General features: G+C 40.1%; 2 non-coding genes and 5 pseudogenes across 2 annotated transcripts; all 7 read left to right on the top strand.

Annotated features, from left to right (window-relative positions):
• Positions 1-6635: 6635 nt before the first annotated feature.
• Positions 6636-6756, top strand: LOC125002955 (annotated as a pseudogene).
• Positions 6757-6857: 101 nt separating this feature from the next.
• On the top strand, positions 6858-6976 carry LOC125002403 (annotated as a pseudogene).
• A 101-nt stretch (positions 6977-7077) lies between these two features.
• On the top strand, positions 7078-7189 carry LOC125002646 (annotated as a pseudogene).
• Positions 7190-7502: 313 nt separating this feature from the next.
• LOC125003272 lies at positions 7503-7621 on the top strand. The gene has a single exon (XR_007112132.1). It is a non-coding gene; the product is annotated as a 5S ribosomal RNA (ribosomal RNA).
• Positions 7622-7722: 101 nt separating this feature from the next.
• On the top strand, positions 7723-7840 carry LOC125001401. Its single transcript, XR_007111658.1, has one exon. It is a non-coding gene; the product is annotated as a 5S ribosomal RNA (ribosomal RNA).
• A 100-nt stretch (positions 7841-7940) lies between these two features.
• On the top strand, positions 7941-8059 carry LOC125002140 (annotated as a pseudogene).
• Positions 8060-8161: 102 nt separating this feature from the next.
• Positions 8162-8281, top strand: LOC125002701 (annotated as a pseudogene).
• The last annotated feature ends 242 nt before the right edge of the window (positions 8282-8523 follow it).

Genomic DNA, 8523 nt, shown 5'->3' with positions numbered 1-8523 from the left:
CTATGAGGGGCGTGGAGTATTTCCGTGTGATCCACGATAGACAAATCCAAGTGTGCAGAAAATGCATCAAGCCGGGACACATCTTCAGAGAATGCCCGGAGTTCAAGTGTTTCAGGTGCGGAGAGAGTGGCCACTACGCACGGGAGTGCGCCGAGAGGAGAAGGACGGAGGAGGAGATGGGTGAGGAAGTGGTGGAAGAGAAACGGACGCAACAACCACGACGGCGAAGGAGGCCAAGGTCAAACAAGGTCCTAGACAAGGGTGAGGAGGACATGGGGATCGAGGAAGAGGAGGATCCGAAAACTGGTGGAAAGGATGTCGGTGGAGCGGAGAACCAGTGGAGCGGACAACAAGAACGCAAATGGAGAGGGTGGAGAGAAACCGAACCCTGCTGCCAAACAAGGAAAGGAGAATGAAGAAAAGGACCGAGGACGATTAAATGGACATGAAAGAGAGGAAGATAACGGACAACCAGACTTGACAAAGATCTTTCAAAGATTCTCAGCAAAGCGGAAGGCGGAGAAAGACAAAGAAAGAGAGGAGCGAAAAGGACCGAAATCCGGTATGTGATTGTATAGTTTTGGTTTAAATGTTTACTTTTTGGTTTCTATTTATATTCAGTTTTGCTCTCATGGCCACAATAACCTCTATTAACGCAAATGGGCTAAGAAATAAGAGAAAATAAAAGAGCTATTATTTGCATACCGCAGCGATATTATATGTATTCAAGAAACTAATTGGGACGAGGACATAGTTAAAGAAATGAGAGAGGAATGGAGGGGAGCTATATATTATAATAATGGGCTAGAAACGCAAGGGGGGTAGCAATAATGATTAAAAAGGACGTTGTCGAAGACATAAAAGAGGTATATAGAGATGAGACAGGGAGAATTTTGGTGATAGAATTTAAATATAGAGAAATAGAATTCAGATTAATAAATATATACGTTCCAAATATAGAAAAAGATAAGTGTTGCATTATTAGAGAACTTAAAAATATAATCGCAGGGAAGTGTATTATAGTTGGGGACTTCAATATAAAATGTAGTCGTCTAGATGTAGGTAAGGGAGTTGAATTTAGATGGGAAAGATCGAGAAACATGCTGTCCGAGCTGATGAAAGAAAAGGGGCTTATAGATGCATGGAGAGAAGAGAACTCAGAGAAGAGAGAATACACAAGGAGGCAGATGAGAGATGGGGTTCTAAAACAAAGTAGAATAGATTTGGTGTTGGTGCAAAGTAGCATTATTGGGTACATCGACAAAATAAGGCATCAAAGAAATAGCTTCAGTGACCATGATGGGGTCATGTTTCGAATTAAGGTGGAGAAAGAAGAGATAGGAGGAGGGATGTGGATATTAAACGCAGGATTAATTGAAGAAGAGGAGTACAAGATACAGATTATGGATTTGCTAGACCGAGAGAATAGGAGAAGAGGAGTGTATAAAGAAATGACAGGCTAGACGACAGCATAGGGAACGATGGGAGAAGATAAAAACTTTAATTAAACAAATTAGTATTAGATATAGTAAGAAAAGAAAAGGGAAAATGATGAAGGAGGAAAAGGCTCTGAAAGTAGAGCAGACAATGAGGAGGGTTATAATATAAACAATTATTTGGAGGCAAAGATGAAGTTAGAGAGGTTTGAGACGGAGAAATGTAGAGGAGCGATTCTGAGAAGTAAAGCAAAATATGCATTAGAAGGTGAAAGGTGCACAGGATATTTTTTGGGGTTAGAGAAAAGAAAACAGAATAGAACATACATAAAGGAAATTAATGACAAAAACGGAGAGAAGATAGTAGATTATGTGGAGATTCTGGAAAGGGTACAAGAATTTTATGGGGATCTCTATAAGAAAGGGGACATAGATCAAGGAAGCATAGATGAAGTGATGGAAAGTGTAGAAAGGAAACTGAGTGAAGAGGATAGGGAATGGTGTGATAGAGACATAAATGAGAAGGAGGTGATAGAGGCCATAGGAGGATTGAAAAGTGGAAAGAGTCCAGGAAGTGATGGGATAGGGATCGAATGGTACAAAGCGTACAAAAATGAGGTAGCGCAAATTCTGGTAGATGTATTCAAGGGGATGGAAGAACAGGGCAAGTGCAGAATAGGATGGGGGAGGGTGTTAATAGCAATAATATATACAAAAAGAAAGGAAGTAGGTTAGATTTGGAAAACTACAGGCCAATTAGTTTGCTAAATACAGATTATAAGATACTAACTAAAGTCCTGGCAAATAGGATGAAGGGAGTGATAGGGAACATAGTACAGAACACGCAGAGTTACAGCATACCCGGAAGAGACATAGCAGACACAATAGCCACAATCAGAGATTCAATAGAACACATGAAAGAGGATGGGAAAGGGGGAGGTAGTGCTGGGAATAGATTAGGAATAAGGCCTTTGATAGAGTAGACCACAGATTCCTGTTTAGAGTACTGGAGAAAGTTGGGTTCGGGGGAGGATGGTGGGATGGGTAAAGAGGCTGTATGACAGTGCCAAGAGCCGAGTGAAGGTAAACGGTTGTCTTGACAAACCTTTTCGATGTGGAGAGATCAGTGAGACAGGGATGTCCCTGTCAGCACTACTGTATGCAATAGTTGTTGAGCCCCTGGCGATGCTGATCAAACTGACCAGGAGGTGAAAGTGTTTCAGTTGCCCTATGGAGGGACCTGTGTCATCAATCAATATGCAGACGACACAACTATTACGGTCAGGGACAACAACAGTGTGAAAAAGGGTGCTACAGATAATAGAAAAATATGGACGGGCATCAGGAGCCAAAATCAACAAAACTAAATCAGTGATCATGTACATTGGAGAGATAGGAGAGGATAGAAATGGGCTTAAAGGTGGAGGAGAAATACATGAAGGTGTTGGGAGTGTGTCTGGGGGTGGCAAGCAAAGAGGCTAGAGATGAGACATGGACTGGAGTGATTAAAGATAAAAAACAGTATGTACACTATGGAGGGGGAGAAAACTTAAACTGAAAGGAAAAGTGATGGTGGTGAATAATTTGTTATTCTCAGTTTGTGTATATGTGATGAGAGTGTTAGACATGCCAGAGTGGGTTATGAATGTGTTAAACAAAACTATTTGTGACTTATATGGGGGGAAAGGGTGAAATTGCACAAAAAACTTTGATAGGGAAGAAGAGAGAGGGTGGGCTGAAGCTCATTGATTTGGAAATGAAAAAGAACGGCAATAAGAGTAAGAACGATCCAAAAATACATGGAGCGTGGATTGAACTATGGATGGAGAAGTTTTTAAGGAAATATGTGGATGAAGTGGGTGGGATAGGTGACTATGGTTTGTTTATGGGTTTCAAACAATCAATGACAGTTAAAATCCCAGAGTTTTACAGGAGGTGTTTGAAGCGTGGAGAAAATTTCTACCAAAGTAGAATATATGAGTGTGATGGGTTGCAAATGTTTGTTAACCTACCCTTGTTTCTCAATGAGAAATTTAAATATAATAATAAAAGTCTGTATGAGCCACAATTCATGGTGGCAAATATTAAACAAGTCAAGGATATTATTTATGAGGTCATCCCGGGGTTTTTGAGATTGAATTGTATTTATGATTCTGTGAATGATTAGATGGTATGGAAAGCAAAGAAAAAGTCAGCCGAATATATGAGCGGATTAAAAGTAGTATACCTCTGGAATGGACAAACATTATTAAAAGAGACTGTGTGATTAAGCAAGACAAGCGTACACCCAAGATGTATGTGATTGAAAAAGAGAAGAAATGCCCCTTTGAAAATGTGAAGTTGAAAAAGGTATATGAATGGTTAATAGCTGATGTGATAAAAGAGCCAGCAGCATAGAAAGTTTGGGCTGGCGTGTTCAATGATTTGGATGTTAAGAAGATATGGTTGAATGGGAACATAAAATATAACAGTATAGAGTGTGAAAATAACGATTTCCTTATAAAACATAACAGAATATATACGAATGTGGTGTTTCATAAAATAAATAATGCTGTAAGTGCAATGTGTGATGTATGTAAAAGTGGCCATGAGAGTTTTTTGCACTTTTTTTTAGATTGTTTTGAGTTAGTTGATTTCTTTGATTTCCTGAAAAAACTTTTGAGGAACATTGGCGACTTGGATCAGAGCTGAAGGAGGGGTGGAGGATGCTCTTTCTGTTTGGTTACTTGAAAAGAAAAAGGACTGTGAATTTTTGGTTAATTAACTACACTTTGAGCCATGCCAGATTGGCGGTTGTATATAGAAGGAATTATGCTCATTTTGAAGGAGAGAAATGTACAAATTAAAGATTTGTTTAAGACAATAATGAAAAGAGATATTGAACTGAACTGCAAGTATGGGGGAGAGGAGGTGAGAGAATGTTTCATGAGTGGGAATAAGTTTATTTTTGATGGCGAAAAGGGAGAAGGTTTTATTGAATTGGTGAGAGTTGGATTTGTATTTTTTATTTAGTTTGATTGTTTGATTTTTCTTTTGATACATTCATGAGAACTATGATAGGTTTGTTTCTTTTCTGATCTATGTGCAAAAGTTGACGTGACGTGTAAATTTGTGATTGAAGACTAATAAAAAGAAAAAAAAAAAAAAAAACACGCCTGATCTCGTCTGATCTCGGAAGCTAAGCAGTGTAGGGCCTGGTTAGTACTTGGATGGGAGACCGCCTGGGAATACCAGGTGCTGTAAGCTTTTCATTCTCATGAGGAGACATGGTAACATTTACATCATCAAAATACATGCAATGATGTAAGTACTTGAGATCAGACGAGATCGGGCGTGTTCAGGTTGGTATGGCCGTAAGCAATGTCAAATGTCACTAAAGCAGTATATATAAGTCGTCAAAATGATCATTGCATGTATTTTGATGATGTAATGAAGGCAAAGATTCTATGCCATCATGATCAAAGGAAAACATTTCATGACATCATCATCAAAGGAAAACAATTGAGGACATCATCAAAGGAAGACATCCCATGACGTCATCGCCCTGTTTCATCCATCGTTTCTTTTGTATGTGCGTGAGCATGCCGGGAACTACGTACGATGTAACGTTACTCCATGTGAGCGCATGTAGTCGCATGTGCGTCTGTAGGTGCGCGAAAACAATATACAAAAATTAGACCAACATGCTCCCATAACTGTGTGTAAAGGTTTGTTTAAGCCTCATCCACATTGTATAATCAATATGTTTGTGTCACGTGTAGTTTAATTATGTGCGGCTGATTCTTATCGTATTTCCCTCTGAGGTACATAATGGTCTAGCTGGAACCTATTAACAGGCTACTTGTGGCTTTTACTACACAATGATGTAAGTATTATGTAAATTAGTTCTGTTTTTGCGTTTCTTTCGGGCAATACAGCAAACCCCAACGTCTGAGGTGGTAACCGACGTGTGCTGTCGAGATTTGTCATTAGAAATATTGACAAGTGGTTTCTAACATTGCTTGTATTTTGCATCAATTTGCTGTTGTCCACAATTTGAACTGACGCCGAAATAAAACGAGGCCAGTGGAGATAACGTGGTCGTTAGCATACGGTGGAGTGGGAGCTAACTACGGGGCTAAGTTAACGTGCTAACGGCCAATTTCAATGTGTCAGAATGTGTCTGTATGTATGTTAGTATTTTATTTTTATTTAACCTTGTTTACCTAGGCAAGCAATTAAGAACAGTTTTACCGGCTGTAGTTGTGTTGTCATTTGTATTGCTGTAAGTGTTCTGTTTGCCTTGGAACAGGCTAACCGGCAGGACTATTTTACGTTATTCCCCGTGGAGAAATGAAGGTTTTACAGACAATGCAAAATGATAAAACAAACCAAAACCAAAGAGGAGAAACTATATAAAAGTAAATATGTTAAGGTACAAAAATAATTACATCTACTACTATTTATTACTAATACGGATACAGTTGGTAGAGAGTGGTAGTGGTGATTTTGGTTGCTCATGCCAAAATCTGACGACATATATTATCATATCAATAGTACCATCGGACGGCAGTGTTATAGATCTCACTATGTGACACTCAAGATTGAAAGGTGTTAATGAAAACTTTGATCGAGGAACCTAAATGAAAACACAACCAGAGTGAGAGAAAAGAAAATGATCACAGAAAACAGAAGAATTTGGAAAATCTTTCCCACACTCTCTCTTCCTAGCGCACTCCTCACAAAATTTACATAGAATGTTTTCCTTCATGATGTCATAGAATTCTGTCCTTTCATCAAATCTTTTCCTTTGGCCATGATGGCATAGAATCTTTGCCTTTGATCTTACTGAAAGTTTGTTTTATACAAGCCTCTGTGGATCTGTACATTCTTTAGTGCTTCTCACAGTTACAAATTGACTGCAAGCAAGACAAGGAACACACTTGAATAGAGCATGGTTCATTGATTTTCGTCCAAAGTTTTACAAAACATTTCCCGAATAACAAGCATCAATGGCAACCAACAAAACAGCAAAAGAGCTGAATATCTCAGTAGGGAGCACTCTGGGAAATTGCCTGAAAGTGCAATCTTTCCTCAGAGAGGGCGGCTTTGAATTTGTTACCATTTTCATCAGGAGACATGGTAACATTTACATCATCAAAATACATGCAATGATGATTTTGACCACTTATATATACTGCGTTTGTGACAGTTACCATTGCTTACGCCCAAACCACCCTGAACACGGCTGTTCTCGTCTGATCTCGGAAGCTAAGCAGTGTTAGGGCCTGGTTAGTTCTTGGATGGGAGGACCGCCTGGGAATACCAGGTGCTGTAGGCTTTTCATTCTCATCAGGAGACATGGTAACATTTACATCATCAAAATACATGCAATGATGATTTTGACCACTTATATATACTGCGTTTGTGACAGTCACCATTACTTACTGCCATAACATCCTGAACACGCCTGATCTCGTCTGATCTCGGAAGCTAAGCAGTGTAGGGCCTGGTTAGTATTTGGATCGGAGACCGCCTGGGAATACCAGGTGCTGTAAACTTTTCATTCTCATCAGGAGACATGGTAACATTTACATCATCAAAATACATGCAATGATGATTTTGACCACTTATATATACTGCGTTTGTGACAGTTAACGTTGCTTACGGCCATACCACCCTGAACACGCCTGATCTCATCTAATCTCGGAAGCTAAGGGCCTGGTTTAGTACTTGGATGGGAGACCGCCTGGGAATACCAGGTGCTGTAAGCTTTTCATTTTCATCAGGAGACATGGTAACATTTACATCATCAAAATACATGCAATAATGATTTTGACCACTTATATATATTGTGTTTGTGACAGTCACACGTTGCTTATGGCCATACCACCCAGAACCCGCCTGATCTCTGAAGCTAAGCAGTGTAGGGCCTGGTTAGTATTTGGATGGGAGACCGCCTGGGAATACCAGGTTCTGTAGCCTTTTCATTCTCATCAGGTGAACATGGTAACATTTACATCATCAAAATACATGCAATGATCATTTTGACCACTTATATATACTGCTTTAGTGACATTTGACATTGCTTACGGCCATACCAACCTGAACTCGCCCGATCTCGTCTGATCTCGGAAGCTAAGCACGGTCAGGCCTGGTTAGTACTTGGATGGGAGACCGCCTGGGAATACTAGGTGCTGTAAGCCTTTCATTTTCATCAGGAGACATGGTAACATTTACATCATCAAAATACATGCATATGATGATTTTGACCCTTATATATACTGCGTTTGTGACAGTCACCATTGCTTACGGCCATACCACCCTGAACACGCCTGATCTCATCTGATCTCGGAAGCTAAGCAGTGTAGGCCTGGTTAGTACTTGGATGGGAGACCGCCTGGTAATACCAGGTGCTGTAAGCTTTTCATACTCATCAGGAGACATGGTAACATTTACATCATCAAAATACATGCAATGATAATTTTGACCACTTATATATACTGCGTTTGTGCGGTTACCATTGCTTACGCCCAAACCACCCTGAACACGGCTGTTCTCGTCTGATCTCGGAAGCTAAGCAGTGTAGGGCCTGGTTAGTTCTTGGATGGGAGACCACCTGGGAATACCAGGTGCTGTAGGCTTTTCATTCTCATCAGGAGACATGGTAAACATTTACATCATCAAAATACATGCAATGATCATTTTGACCACTTATATATACTGCTTTAGTGACATTTAACATTGCTTACGGCCATACCAACCTGAACACGCCTGATCTCGTCTGATCTCGGAAGCTATGCATGGTCGGGCCTGGTTACGACTTGGATGGAGAGACCGCCTGGGAATACTAGGTGCTGTAAGCCTTTCATTTTCATCAGGAGACATGTAACATTTACATCATCAAAATACATGCAATGATGATTTTGACCACTTATATATACTGCGTTTGTGACAGTTACCATTGCTTACGGCCATACCACCCTGAACACGCCTGATCTCATCTGATCTTGGAAGCTTAGGGCCTGGTTACGACTTGGATGGGAGACCGCCTGGGAATACTAGGTGCTGTAAGCCTTTCATTTTCATCAGGAGACATGGTAACATT

Source organism: Mugil cephalus, chromosome 23 (assembly GCF_022458985.1).
Source record: "Mugil cephalus isolate CIBA_MC_2020 chromosome 23, CIBA_Mcephalus_1.1, whole genome shotgun sequence".
NCBI lineage: Eukaryota > Metazoa > Chordata > Actinopteri > Mugiliformes > Mugilidae > Mugil > Mugil cephalus.
The sequence above is the reverse complement of the archived record's forward strand: the minus strand, read 5'-3'. Positions and strand labels throughout refer to the sequence as shown.